At 36.0% G+C, this 16,386-nt stretch overlaps 1 long non-coding RNA gene across 2 annotated transcripts in view; it reads right to left on the bottom strand.

The window, feature by feature from the left end:
* LOC139125262 (uncharacterized) overlaps positions 1-15,647 on the bottom strand; it is a 213,079-nt gene extending 197,432 nt beyond the window's left edge. For both annotated transcript variants that reach the window (XR_011550172.1, XR_011550173.1), the window contains exons 1-4: positions 15,487-15,647; positions 12,466-12,557; positions 3,675-3,919; positions 205-333 (exon numbers count right to left, since the gene is read on the bottom strand). This is a non-coding gene — a long non-coding RNA (uncharacterized lncRNA). The remainder of the gene's footprint in view (positions 1-204; positions 334-3,674; positions 3,920-12,465; positions 12,558-15,486) is intronic.
* Positions 15,648-16,386: the final 739 nt, after the last annotated feature.

A 16,386-nucleotide genomic window follows, 5' to 3' on the forward strand; every position in this document is an offset into this window, starting at 1 on the left:
TAAAAGCATTAAAAGGTCTATAACTACAGATTTAGTTGGTTTACCGGCATAAAATAAATCTTTAAAATCAATCTTATGGGTATAGACATGCAATTGATGGATTCAAAATTCATGTTCAGTGTCAGTGAAGTCTGGTAGGTGAAGTGAAGGATCGTGGGATAAGACTATTTATATCATATGTGTATATGCGCATAAATAACATACCTGAACTCTTTTTCTTCTTGAATTTTAATTTTATGTCGCTCAAGAAATATTTCCACTCTAAAACTTATTCCTGTGTCTTTCTTTTTAACAGTAAAGACTTCTTTCTTATCTGACATGGTTCAGTAACAGCTGAAAAAGAATTCAGAACACACATTTCAGCCTGGTAGAGCAAGAGTACATCTGAGATCAGTACTCTATGAAATGAATATCTGTTTTAACATTCATGCCCACTGTTTTGTAAAATTGAATTTCCATCGTTAATACATACAAAAATTATTATTGTAACCAAGCTATCTTGATATTGTGAAGGTAAAGATTTGATTGGAAAATGCAGGGCACTTATATCTGAGATTTAAGATCTTGAAGATATATGTGACTGAAATGAAAATAGAATAATATCAAAGAAAAATTAAAAATTTGAATCACTGGTTTGGACAAAGCTAATCATAGCATGTAAAATTTGAAATAAATGTATGATATTCTTCACAGCTATGTTTGCAAGATTAGGTGAAACGGGTGTTGAAACATGCAATTTAGTCTCCTGTTTTCATTTACATTGCAAAATACACTTTAGTTTACTGACACTTTAGTTTACTGATTCTGACCAATTCTTCATTCTTTAACACCTAGGCTGCCATGCACCGTACTATGTTTCCATGTGAAGTGAAAACCTGTGTTCGCGCTGCCCATTCGCCACGTTCGCAAATGCGAATTGAAATCAGCAGTGGCGAAGAAAAATCGATTCTAATTCGCCACAGTGGCGAAAGTGATTTTTGTTGAAAAAATTCCGCAAAATAAGCAAAAACGTGGGGTTTTTTAGTCTTTTGTTGATCTGCGCTTCTCTTTCGGCGATTCGCGGAAAAAACTATATCTATTTCCGTATTGTTCTCTCCGACGTACGCAATTGCAGTCGAGCCAAGTCTCGCGAGAGATTTGACGTCAATTTGTATAGTGTACAGCATGCACATAAATGACTATCGCGAGAATTGAAAATGCAGGCAGACGCAATCGAGCCCTAGTCTCGCGATAAATTTGACGTCATTTTGTCTAGTGTACAGCAAGCAAAGCGAACACTCGCGAGAATTGAAACTTTTGCTACAGCAGACACACGCATTTTAATCGTGGTCACAAAGTTCGGTGTTGAAATTTATTTGCATCGTGGTCTAGACGTTCCTTGTTGCGCGTTTTAATCGAGGTCTTATTTTAATGGTGGTCGATTTGTATCGCGGTCCTCATGGTCCCATATTCAGGCTATTGATGTTCATTAAAATCGCTATCCCAGCGACGCATTCCGTGTTGTTGTCGATTTGCATCGCGGTCTCGACGTTCCGTGTTGTTGTTCATTAGAGAGGTCATAATCTAATTACGTGTACGTCTGAAGGCACACAGTGGCGTACGCGTATCCATGCTCAGTTGTGATTTTTTTGGTTGATTTTGCCGTATTGTTTTTTCAGAAACATACGAAATTCGTCTAAGTTTTAAGAAACAATTAATTTCTCTACGCGAGGACTATTCAAGCTCGTTGTATCCTCGCATTAAATTTACCGATTGTCTGTAATACAGTTATTTATGAGGTTTACGGAAATTTTTGTGACAGCTCAGGTAAAAGGTTGAATTGGACAACATTTCATTTATGTCAGGAAATCATAGCACGTACGTCTTTGTGCAGGCATGGATGTAAAAAATAGACCATGGTGCAGGTGAACTCTACGGAATTTTCTGATATCAAAGATGTTTGCTAATTTACAATGATACTCATATTAGTACTTAACGAGATTTCCTGTCTAAATTCCCGCAAATCACCAAGAAAATCTAAAAATTACTACACGTAATTAAGACTACATGGGGAAGTGTCGTTTGATGACGTTCCGAACGTCTAGTGCCACATTTACGCGACGTCTTGTATGACGTGACAAAGGTCTACTGATGGAACGTAATTACGTGTAACCAAACTTCTATTTTAATCGCAGTCCGAACGTTCAGTGTTGCTGTCATGCTGTTGATTTGCATCGCGGTCCCAACCTTCCGTGTTGCAGTTCATTTTAACATAGACTTTGATTTTAATCGTGGTCTCAACGTTGCGTGCTGCTGTCGATTTGCATCGGGGTCTAGCCCTGCGTACGATGCTGTGTGTTCCGCTACAGCTAATCGCCCCGCTCACTCGCTTTGTGGTGAGCGGGGCGATTAGCTTTAGCGGAAAACATCGTACGCAGGGCTACATTGGGGTCCAGAATCAAGCAATTTCCACTGTTAAAATGAAGACAATTGGATACAAGGTTGATGTGTTGATAGTTTATTCTTGTGCATGCAACCGACATTGGAGATTATAGCATTATAGAAAGCTTTGTTTTCGTAAAAGTGTGTGGCTAATAAAATTCGTCTGTGGCTAATAAAATTTGAAACTATTCGCCACAGTGGCTAACAGCTGTCCAAACCCAGCGCTAACACAGAAAACATATTGTGACTTATACAGTCACAGTACCGGTACCTCTCATGTTAAGCAATATGACAAGAATTTTCTAACCAACATACATTCTATTTGACTGGTGTATTACTCCCAAAGTTCAACTGAAATTATTGTGTGTGGCAGTCAGAAATATCAGCAGATAATATTATCTCCATAGTGGAAAAGGGATTGACCTCGATAACCAACGTGAAAAGTTAGAAAGCATTGTCATGAAAGCAATGCCTTAAGACGTGAAAGAATTGTTTATGTACAAGAGAAATTTGCTTCAGGTCAAAACGTGATCTCAGTCTGCACAAATCAAGGAGCATTGTGGGTAGCATCACTTTCTATGCACTGAAATATACACTGAAATGTACAGACAAAATCAGATTTAGCAATAAAAATCCTAGATTTTGTCATTGAGCACTTTGCTGCTTAAAAGTGAATGTATAAATTAAGATTCAAGATCTCTACATTGAAAGAGTAGAATCAGTATGAGCCAGACAGAAATATCCAAAAGTCTCAATGAACTCGGAAAGCCAACACTGTAACCTTTGACCCTAATCAAGTGATGTTAGCTTTGTGTTGTGCTACCTTCATGGCGTAGCTAAGCCATTGACCTTGATACTACAAAACTGTATCCGGAAATTAAACCACTTTTGAAATCATTTTTCCTCACTTTAAACGTAGGATTAAACATTAGCAATAACTTCTGACATCATGCCTTTCCTTTTGAAAGTGCAAAAAAAGTCCTTCAATATATATACCGTATATGAAGTGTGGTTGTGTGTTTGCTATTTACAATTTAAATAAGAGCCATACCTCAGACAGAATATTTCTGCATGGATATGAGTATATGCAGAGAGGGGATGCATGAAACTTGAGTAACAAGTGTGCTTGAAGTAATTTTGTGTTTTATATATATATATATATATATATATATATATATATATATATATATATATATATATAATATAGTGTGTGGTTGTGTGTTTGCTATTTACAATTTAGATAAAAGCCATACCTCAGACAGAATATTTCTGCATGGATATGAGTATATTTTTCCCAGAATATTTCTGCATGGATATGAGTATATTTTTCCCCAACAGATAAAAGTGAAATTCAATGAATGTTGTTCATGAATTGCAAACTCTGCCGCTCCACTTGGCATCTTCATATTGGAAAACATCTTCCGGGATATCTACACAGTCTGCATACCATTCCTTGCATCCATCATATTGTGTAATTATCTTTTTCTCTTCAGGTTGTCTGCAAATACAATAAACATTATTATTGAATTACCTCAGGTTTCCTTTGTCTATTTGTGGATCTAAATTTTGGAAATGGGTCAAAATATGTTTGGTTTTATTTCCAAAACAATCATGTAGGTACTTCCTCATCAGTTTATGATAAAACAGTGAAAATGGATGTTTCTGAAAGAGAGACTGTGAAAGCAATATTTCAAACAAGCCACAATCTGTACCACACTCTTGTTATACTGGACTGGAATGTGGTTAACCCTGACAGACTTAATTGCCTTGAACCTGTGAGAATGAACAAGCCTGGCACAAAGATGACTTAGGTATAGTGTGATTAAAACTGTTATAATAACTGACAGTATCCATCTCAAAGTCTATAGTTGATACAGTTACCCTTTGACCAGGACAGTATATAGGACATCTCTCCTGTTACCTATTGAAAGAAATATTCACTTAGAAAAACTGACTTCAGTTGAAGCCAGCTATTTTGGGAAATATCTTTAGCTGGTGATATCTGTGCTGCTTGCATAACAGTATCATTTCGTTGATCACCGTTTGAAATTGGTTTTGAATTGTCACCACTGAATTTTTCCAGTGTATTCTTACTCAGTTCTGGTGAATGAACTCCAGTGACCGATGTAACAGTGTGACTGTAGTCAAAAGACATTATGTTAATTTTCTTTGTCTTGGTGATATTTCTGTGCTTCATGGACTTATTTTAAGTTTCCAGATTTGCCATTTTTGCCTTCCTTACATCGTATTGATTTGTCTACATGGAAAAGTACAGTTATTGGCACCCTAAAAGCTCCCTCACATTCTCACTGTCAGTACACAAATCTTTGCTAGCTTTCTCAGGCAGAGTCACCTTCACTTCTGGCTTACCAGACTAAGTAAGCCTTGTGATAGTGATACCATCTGATCTTCAAGTAGAAAGAAAGTTTGACATTGTTCAATCAGTTAATACATTTCATTCCACTGTTGAAAATTCCCTGCAAAAGACAGAGTCCATCAAACCTGTACCATGTTGGTACCTCTCTCTGGTTAATACTGTACTGGAATGTGGTTAACCCTGACAGACTTGCCTGGAATCTGTAAGAATGAACAAACCTGGCACAAAAATGACTTGGATATAGTGTGATTAAAACTGTCATAATAATTGACAGTATCCCCTCTAATAGTCCATTGTTGATACAGTTATGCTTTGAACAGAACAGTATAGGACATCTCTCCTGTTACCTATTGAAAGAAATAAACATTCACTTAATAAAGTTGACTTGAAGGCAGCTATTTTGGAAACTGTTCAGTTGGTGACTTCTGTGCTGCTTGCATAACAGCATCATTTAGTTGATCTCCGTTTGAAATTGGTTTTGAATTGTCACCACTGGCTTACCAGTGTAAAGGTGTGGTGAATGAAATCCAGTGACCGATGTAACAGTGTGACTGTTGTCAAAAGACATTATGTTAATTTTCTTTGTCTTGGTGATATTTCTGTGCTTCATGGACATATTCAAGTTTCCAGATTTGCCATTTTTGCCTTCCTTACATCGTATTGATTTGTCTACTTGGAAAAGTTATTGGCACCCTAAAAGCTCCCTGACATTCTCACTGTAAGTACGAAAATCTTTGCTAACTTTCTCAGGCAGAGTCACCTTCACTTCTGGCTTACCAGACTAAGTAAGCCTGGTGATAGTGATACCATCTGATCTGAAAGTAGAAAGAAAGTTTGACTTTGTTCTATCAGTTAATACATTTCATTCCACTGTTGACAATTCCCTGCAAAAGACAGTGGCCAACATCGGTTAAATTGAAGACCATATCCCTTGCAAACAGGTTCTAGACAAAGTCCCTGTAGAGATGATAAAGTGAATCAAAAAGGCTAAGATCTTTCCTAAATCCTGTAAGAAATGGTTGAGAGGTATAAAAAAATATTAAACCCTCTCCAGGAAATTTGAAGATGGGTGTATACACTGCTATCTTAGATCAATTCAACTCTGTATCTACACCTTCAGCTCACACACAAAATTAATTATACATTGCTAGGTATTGAAAAATAGGCAAGTCTTTAAGAAATTGTGTGAATTCATATCAATGACAGTTTATCAAGTGGTTCATTTAATCCCATCATATACAGGCTCAGTAGTTATTATAAAAACTTTTCATCTGATGATACCTCCCACTCATACAAACACATGTTGCCATAGCTGTCAAATTCAAAAATTACACGTTTGATATGTTTGACAGTTCAGTAGCTTAACAAAATAAAGAGTAAATGGCTATACTTTCACTTTCCGTTTTGCTTGTCTTTGCCTTTGTAACAACCAAGTTAGGTCAAAGGTCATTTTGTTGAAGGTCAAGGAGACCATGGTCAGTAAGCCCCAGTTCAACTTCAAGAGTCTTTATTCCATAAGTATACCGTGGTAGATAGTTTCCAGCTAGTAACTGACATGACACTGTTAAATGACTTTCCAAAGCGAACGTATAAAATGCCAACAAAGGCAAACGAAAATAGATGAATTGGATTTCATCTGCTCATTGCATGCACTGTACGACAAGATAGATGGCTGTACCTGCATTCGATCGTTGATGCCACACAATCTCCCGGGCAGAGTCCACACTACAAAAAAATCTCCTGCAACTTTGTTCATTCTATCATGCCAATGGCTGAGTAAAACATTCTGAGAAGCATTAGTTATTTAAGTTTGCTAAAATCATGTAAAGTTTGGCAGAAAGAGTCCCACATGTCAATAGCCAACTTTTTTCTATGACTTTTATTTTCCCAAAGTGACCTTTGACCCAGCAATCCAGGATGGTATATGGAACATGAGATGGGTGTATTGCCAAAACTTTAAGTTTAAGGCTAAAACATTCCATAAAATAAATACATAAATACCAAAATTTGCCATTATTTCACCAAAATTTCAGAGATTAATCTTTAAAATTTTGGGTGTAATAAATGCAAATTTGGTAAAAAATAAATAATTCCATTTAGAAGAACATTTTTTCATTGAAATTACAGTCTTTCGGTTCAAAGTTTTACTTTGTGTTATTTTATGATGAGAATGTGAAAATTTAGAAAATCAAGCATGGTGACCCCATCTTTTTTCTTTAATAGTCGCGCCAGCGGCTTACTGACTACGCATGCGCTTATTCATGCGAGTAACCGGAAGTGTACCCTTCTTTCATGGGCGCCGCCATGTTTTTTTTTTGAGTACTCGTAAATAAACAAATACGAAACAAATTACCATTATATAACATGCCTTTTATAAAATATAATTCTTTATTAGCCAGTAAATGTTAATATGTAACAGGTCTGACCTGAGAGCGAGCGCAGCGTAGTATATCGTCATTGATGTTTTCAGGCAATAGCATGCTAATTTCTGTGTTTGATGCATGATTCATAACTTAGCCATTGACTCGTTGAGGTTGAATTGTTGTCAATTGTTTTCTAGAATAACATTTATAGCAATTTAACTCGGAAATGCCAAGTTCACTAACGAAAATTATTTAAAACTGGTAAATATATGATTCCAATCAGTTTATTATATTAAACAGGGGCGGGAACAGAGGCAGTCTAATGTAAAACACGTACTTGATATTCCCGTCGGTAGCTAGCTCTCAGCACACTATTTTTAATTCTCGCGTGAGTTGACCGTTCGTTCTCGCGAGAGTAGGCTGTTTTCAAAATGGCGGCGCCTAGTGATGACCGATCCGGGCTTCAAAAGTGATCGAAAATAGTCATTTTGAAACAAATATCACACTTTCTTTGGAACAGAGAGATTCTTTTGTCGGCAATACACATTGTCGAGTAGTTTTTGTGGTAGATGATATCTTTAATTTCACGCAATCCAGGGATAGAAATACTTTTTTTTTCTTGTGGCAAAAGTTTGCCACCGGATATAAAATCAGGTGGCAATTATGAAAAATCTGGTGGCAGTTTAACACACCATGTGATCGGTATAATACAACATTTTGTCATTGCCACATACTCATTCTAATTTATAAATTCTTGAAAATATGGTGAGTCCACGTCACAAAAAGTCAACTCATACTGCAGGCCTCAAAAAAAATTTTTTCAAACTTACTAACCGTTGGACACGTGAATTTCATTTTTACTTGCCCGAGAGGAAAAATTACTTGCCCTAAATTTCTAATAACTGTACCAGTAATTTGTAACAGAGAGCAAGAGTTTGGCCATATGCAATGAATTCAAAGAGTGAAAAAACAGATTCAAACATGAACTATATCTTGTTCAAATGAAGGAATATTACCAAATCTGAAATGTCGCAGAAGAAATGTGAGAATACTTTAGTCCTTTCTATAGATTTGGCCATCTAGAAAACATCTTTGAATTTGGAATTTTTCCACAACCTAATCCAAATTAAAATGTTTGCATAAGATTAATAAGATTGTGTGATTTACAATGTGCATGGCTAGCTGCTGCACTTTATTATCAAGCTGAGATCACAAACAACTGCTCTGCTAGTGTTTATCTGCCAATGCATACGCACATGTACTGGTACATCTGCAACCTTTTACCTGCTTACATGTTTGCTCACCGAGCACAGCAGGCTTCAAAGTTTTATTTTGATAAATGTATTCGTCAAGAGAGCAGATTCAAGTTTCGTTTTCGTTACTATTCAGTGCAGATTTGTTTTCTCTAAGTGAGAGCCGATCCCTAACAACCAAGGTCACGTAATTTGAAACTGTCTGCAACTCACGCAATACGTAGCTGCAATAAGACTTATGTGGCCTCCTTGGTCGACTGAGCCCGTTTCGACTATGATGTGAACTTGTACTTTTCAACTGGGGGTTGATTTACGTTGAACAGTAAGCATTGCCGAGATCCATGGCTTCGAATAAGTTTACATCCATTTACCAAGCACATGGTGCAATAACACTATCGCGTGAAGCCGATCGACTGTCATACGACTCATACACGAAGAGAACGGCTCCCACTGTCAAGAGCATACCCTTTTACGGCACACATACAAAACAGTGAGTTCACTCCGTGTCGTCGGAGAGAACATGTCGCAAAACTCTATTTTTACGACTTTTTGTGTTTTACAACAGCAAGAACGATCATTTTGCGATGTCGGGCGGATTCTCAAGGGTTTTCAGAAAAAAAACTTCTGAGAGTTGAAGGACTTACAATGATTGTAGGCGTGCACAGACCTAATGAAATACGTTTTCAAGCTTGAATTGTCCAGAGCTTAGTTAATTCAACCGCTGGTGCACTTGCCCGCCGGACGGGAAGCATATTGATTTTACTTGCCCGAACGCAAATTCACTAGCCACGGGCGTCGGGCGATAGGAATTTTTGAGCCCTGTACTGGCTAATGAATTGCAAGTATTTATTATTATTTAATTCATGCAGGCTGCAGTTTGGCTTTGTTTTCAAAATGTCACAACATGCTTTTATCTTGTGCCGTATGACTGCATATGCGGCTATCACAGAGGGCAACAACATGTCAAGTGTACAAAAGCTGCTGTCATCGATATGGAGATTAGCCAATCACAAGTTTGGATTCACGCTATGTTTTCATTCATGCCAAAATGTCGCAATTAGTTTGGGTTTTTTTTGCTAATGAGTTTTCCGCCGTCAGACAACGCGTGTTCATTCAGTGTTCCTTCATTCCAGCCGTAGGATCGATGATATGATGACCCAAAATTAGTGGCAGAAAAATACCACCAGAAAAAATTTTGGTGGCAGATTGACAGTTTTTGGTGGCAAATGCCACCATTGCCACCGATTATTTCGAACACTGCAATCCGTGTAAAAGTATTCAAAATGGCCGCCTCCATGGAACTGTGCTCTCTTTTCAAACTCGTAGGTATATAGAGATTCCATTCTAAATTTCTTGTACACGCATTAGTCTGAATGCTCGCTTCGCGAGCGGGCCTTCGGCCGCTCTCGCTGCGCTCGCTATTATGCACCTTGTCGCTGATACAAAATATCGTTAATAGTCGCGCCGGCGGCTTATTCATAATATACTATGCGAGTAACCGGAAGTGTACCCTTCTTTCATGGGCGCCGCCATGTTTTTTTTTTGAGTACTCGTAAATAAACAAAAACGAAACAAATTACTATTATATAACATGCCATTTATAAAATATACCTCTTTTATTAGCCAGTAAATGTTATTATGCACCTTGTCGCTGATACAAAATATCGTTACTATAGATAAAGGGAGAAAACTGTCGTGCATATGAACGGGGGCATACGCAAAGAATGCTGGGATTGAATTATAGAAGAGCGCCCCCTGTGTCAATAATTAGATTCAAAAATTGCCAGTTTTTAGACGGAACGCTATAGTTTTCAGCTTGCAAGTGGAAGGTGGGCAGTGCGGTTACCATTGCAATGATAATGATTGCATAATACGCCCCTTGTTTAACGCAATAGGCTGTTATCATTGTAAAAATTGCCAATTTTTGTCCAAAATTTTTACACGCTACAGAAAATCTATACCTGCCCTGCTGCAGGGTTTGACGTCGTGTACGTACGTGAACTGCTTTCATCAGAGGGAAACTGGGCATAGTTGTCATATAAACGTTTATGAAGTAACAATTACAGTTTATCATGAATCAATACAAATAACATTGCCAATCTTTAATAACCCCTGGCGCGACACCAAGGGCTGAGCCCTATATAATATTAAATATTATTTGATTATAGTCATATGCTACAATTCCAAAATTCCTGATACTTTCAAGTCTCCTGATCTTCCATATCATGTGTTGCTCTCTCAGTCTCTGGTTTGATCTTGTGTACAAGTATATTTCACTGTCATTTGACCCAAACTTTTCATGAACTATATCAGAGTCAGAACTATCTCTATCACTGCTAGTATGCAGTGACAATGACACTGCAGTAGCAGGGCAGCTGTATTAACTTTGATAATATTGACAATGTTTTTATTCAGTTTATACAACAATGTTCTTGTTCTGCTCCCTACAGCATGTTGAACTGTCCAGTATTCAGCTTGCCAACACAGCCTGTACTGTGCATTTATACCACTGACAACTGACTGTCAGTCTGGAGTGTAAATCATTTATCACCTAATACATATTTACATAATCAGACTTATTGTCGACAAACTGAATATTGTGTGTTTCAGCATGCTGTAGGGAGACAGCAAGAAACTGTAATTGATATACTGCACAGAAATATTTAAAAAATTATCAGTGGCAGCTTCTGTCCCATTACTAGGCCCATGTGTTTTGATTTTTTTACAAAAAATCATACATGTTTAGACTTTTTTGAGATAAAAGTCATGAAATGTGACAAAATTGTTCTATATTTTGTTTAATTATTACTAATATTACAACAATTTGATGACATTAAAATGTTATTCATATCAACCAAACTTTGGAATCCAAAAATGTAAAACGTTAAAAGAAACAAAAACTTTTCAGGTCCCCCACTGCCAGAGCTGAACTTTCAAGTCCCCACCTGCATACCTAAAAAAAACCTTCAAATCCCCCCTAAATTCCTTCCCCCCCCCCCACACCCGGTCATTTTTTGTGAACGCAGTCTAAGACATAAAGAAATTTCAGTGTCATAATTGATTTGGCATTTGACATTCTGCATAATGTCAACAAATTTATATTCATTGAAGACATGTACCCTGATTGATGGAAGCAATGTTGAAACAGTTTTCCCTAAATATAATTTTTCACATTACCACTGATCTGAGTTGATTCTCTCAGACACTAATTTTTAACAACTTTGATTCACTTTCTTTATTTATTCAAGTTTTTCACACAATGCTCAAGAACATTGACAGGGCATAAAGATTCAATTTGTAGGGTGACCTGCCCCTGATATTTAAGTTTAACTTGTGAAATTATTAAGTGTTGACAGCCATAAGTAACAACTCTGAATTGTCTGTACTTAGCTACAGAGAAAACTGAGTTAATGCTAGTGAAAAGTCCTATACCGGTACAACAGTAAGTCACAGCAGCAGTATGCTATTATGGTTTTGGTAGAATTTTGTCATGAGTAATTGCTCTATTTTACCGTCAGTTATAAATATAAATAAAGTGAGAGGCACGCCAAGAGAAAGCAAATTTGCTAGCACTCTGACACATACCTCGAAGTGCAACTAAGAAACTTTTTCTGTAACTTTTTATTTGCATTTCCAGTGCCCTGTGTAATTTGCTACTCCTTTTGTTTATAGTGACCCCCTGCTTTAAAAGGGTTGCAACAAGTAAAATGCACATTGAAAATATGAAGTATGTGTTCTTCTGGTACACAGAATCACTGAATAATGAAAAAAAAAAATTACAATTACATAGTGTCTGATTTGCACTGCAAAAACAAGAAATAAACATAACATAATTGCACTAGTCAATTTGTATTAATTTCTGTATAATTTTCCTGCCATGCCATGATGGTTTGTGTCATAACCATAACAGGTCTATCTTTCTGTTTCTGATTCCCTGTATGTTGCTGTGTTGTCATAGATCTGAAATATTGGTACACAGACTCAGCTAAAAGCAGCATATTGTCTCAAAATCCTGACACTATGATTTTGCAAATTTGTCATAAACACCTACCCTGCAGGACTGGTCTTTCCTCAGCACTTGATAGGCTAACAGCGCCCTCTATCATTTAGTTATTGTGACATCAACTTGTTTGCAGTCTGTTCCTAAATTCAAATAAAACAAAAGGTAAAAGTCTAAGAAATCAACATAACATAAATGAAGTCAATCTTTTACACTTACAAGAGTGAGAGGCACTTTAACAGACAGTAGCTGTAACTTTTGATGGTTTTTTTTAGTTTTATTTTGTTTTGCACATCAATCGTCACTTCTTGTGCCATACTCCTAATGCATATTGAAACACCAACATTTTATAGTTTGCCAACTCAGAATCAATGGACATGTAAAATGCACTGTTTCTGTTCAAATTAGAATTCCAGACTGGAGTGGAATTCTTCAATTAACAATAAAAATAATATTTGAAGTTCATTCATATACAAGCTGAGTTGACATGCAGAATACCATGTATCTCAACATGTTTTTTGAGAACCATCAGACTTTCACTTTGTCTTACCTAAATCACACATCAAAGAGTCAGGTGAAGTCATTATATCAGCTGAGTTGAGGTGTGGAATACCATGTATCTCAACATGTTTTTTTGGAGATGAACAATAAGACTATAGATAACTTTAACCTTCTCAGGTGTAAATCCCTAACCAATAAGACAGGCAAAGTTACCAACAGTTTCAGCCACTGGCCCTTTTAATACAAATACATCAAATTTATCTATTTATTTATTTATTTATTTATAATCAAGCGCAAAACACAATCCATGAGATTAGGATTATTGGTAATAGTTAGTATTGAGATTTGAAAACATCAAAGCTCAAAATAAACATCAAAACAATAAACACAATGTCATTTGTCTTAAATAAACATCCATTGAAACAGTGCAATATACTAAATTCTTTCTTCTTCAACTACACTCATAACAAGTGGTGTAACAGTCAATACAGGCTAGAAATCAATACACATCATTTTTCAAGAATAACTTTGCTGGCGCCTGAAGTTTTCAATATGAACTGTCATTCCAGTCAATTCATGCTAAATTCTGCTACTTAAACTAAACTCATAACAAGAGCTTCCAAAGTCAATGCCGGTTCCAAATTGATGTATATCATTGTTTCAAAATTGACTGAGCTATCAAATTTTCAATATGAGCTGTCATTCCAGCAGAAATTTAATTCATCTCATGATAGTGTGATTGCATATTGAATACATTCATAATTCGCCAAGAGAGATAATACTACAAGTTTAACTCTGGCTGTCCAAAGTGCAAATTTGAGTCCTGCAAGCTTTAATTTATACTGTAGTGTATCCTGTAATGGGGGCTTCACTCTGTGGACTTTTCAAACTAGATCTGTGTCATCACAAATCTTAATTTTGTACGTACATGTCACTATGCAGGATATTTAGTTAAATTGCTAAATTATACAAAAATTCAACTTCTTGTAAAATCAATGTCATGTACAGAAGAACAATACACTGAATTGATGAGTTCTATGATTGACCTGAATAACAAAGAACTGATGTCAGATTTAAACTGAGATGTTTTTTAGAATACAAGTCAGACTGATCATTGTGATTCCTTTGATGTACATGCTGTGTTGGTATTTCTCAACTGACAAGATAATCTCAAACAACAATTTTTAAAAAATAAGGTTTTGAAAGAAAACCAGATTCATTCCCAGTTGTCATGAATTTTCTTAATTCATAGGATAACTCTGTACTTCATAGGATAACTCTGTACTGCAAAATGTTTTGCAAAGAATTACAATATTACAGATAAGGTAGCTGCCTATCTGAAAATCATTATAAATATTGTTTGATGAAGCAAAAATATTTTGACAACGCCAAATTGGTAATGGAGGTCAAAATAAGTGTGAAAATGAAGGTTATGTATACAGATAATAAACCTGAATATTTTTTATGTTGAGGTAAACCAAACTAAAATTTTCACTGACCCACTAAAGTACTTTCAGTGGTCTGACACCACATTTAGTACATATCCTGTATTTCTTGGTATGTGTGCTTTTAGAAAATGAACTTATACATTACGTAATACAAGACACATAATTATGAATAGAATTCAAAAGTTGCAAGGGCTGCTTATTGAAGATTTGAAATTCCAAGTGAATGCCATTTTATAGGGCCATGTATAAAAATCTATAAATAATATTTTTCCATCGTGATGATCGCAAAGACTTTGACAAAGACCATCACAGAAAACATTACAAATTTTGACTGTGAAGCCTGAGATACAATGCTTGGTCAGAGTTTTAAAATTAGATGTCCCTTACTGTGACGAAGAAGTTAAAAAAGACTCAATAAAACAAAGAAATGAGAATACTTCAAATTGCAATTTTTGGTTTGGTGATTGTACTATGTACAACTTGCACTTTGCCAATACATTATGTTCAATTATTCTTTTTTACAGTTAAGACAGCAATGTTTGAATCAAGAAGGAAAATACATAACATCAATTTTAAATTCACAGTTCCTCTCTATGTGACCCAACTAACAAGGCACTAAAATTCAATTCTCTATTGACATTTTTATGTTTTCTTTTGAAATGAATACACAAAAATTATAGACCAATAATAAATCATAAAATGGTTTGGTTTGAGTTTGTGACTCTGAGAAGCATACTAAAATACACTTTGAGCTAACTCCACACATTTTAAAATGTAAGTATTTTCAAATAGTGTTATGATTTCAACAAAACCAAAGACTGGACCACAGTTGACATAATAGACTTCATCAAAGAATATCCCTGTATGACAACTAAGTGGTCACAACAATAAACTTTATATTTACTGTCATGGTAAAATTGCAATGATAAACTCCCCAAAAGAAGTGAAAACCTACCTGTAATAGTTTTGCTTACATTGAGGTTGACATTAAAATTGTTCTGTACTTCACAGGTAAAATGGCAGTAACATTTTAATAAATTATGGATATAATCTTTCACTCCTGTCGTACAGAAAAAAATCTTAACAACAATAAATTTCAAAAAATAGAGAAGTGAAAACTTACCTGCAGTATTGTTTACATTTAGGTTGACCTTTAAACTCTTTGTTACTCCTCAGGTTCTGAGTGGACATTGCAGGTATTGGGCAGCTATGAGTCTGGTACAGAGCCAGGACAGTTTAATTCACCACGTGGTCTGGCATGGCATGGAGATCAGCTTGTGATCTGTGACACAGAAAACCATCGTATACAAATACTCAATAAGAAGAAGGTGGTCATAGAAATTATCAGATTTGATGGTCAGTTTGACAAAGAATTCAAGCCATGGGATGTGGCCATATCCCCTGATGGTCACTTCTTTATCACTGACATCGGTAATAACCAAATAATTATTTGTGACCAAAATAAAAAAATTATTCAAATTATTCCCCAAAGTGCAGACATTGAGGTTAGGAGCATTACTGTAACGGCAGTATTTATTATTGTCACTGACAGAAAAGGTAAAAGTTTGATCAAATACAACATCAAAGATGGAAAACTTGTTGCAAGAGTCAGTGATAAATTCAGTGATCCATTCTCTGTAATGGCTACTAGCAACAACCATCTCTTAGTGTCAGATAGAGACAAACATGTCATTCATGTTTTAGATTCTGATTTGAATTTTCTGAATTCATATCGCAATGATAGGTTACAGTCTCCACGAGGCTTGGATGTCGATTCACACGGCAATATTTATATTTGTACATGGGAGAGTAATGGCATTGTAAAACTGAGATCTGATGGACAATTGGATTGTGTATTATTTGAAGGTGAATTGTATTACCCAGAGTTCATTGCAGTCAATGATGACATCACAACAACAATTGCTCTCACAGAGTGGACGTCGTCCTCCACCAAATCAGAGTATACTCTGTATCAACATAGATATGCATTACAATCTCATCAAAATATCACCATTTTTAACAC

The sequence above is a fragment of the Ptychodera flava genome (genome assembly GCF_041260155.1).
Source record: "Ptychodera flava strain L36383 chromosome 3 unlocalized genomic scaffold, AS_Pfla_20210202 Scaffold_25__1_contigs__length_14229661_pilon, whole genome shotgun sequence".
Lineage (NCBI taxonomy): Eukaryota > Metazoa > Hemichordata > Enteropneusta > Ptychoderidae > Ptychodera > Ptychodera flava.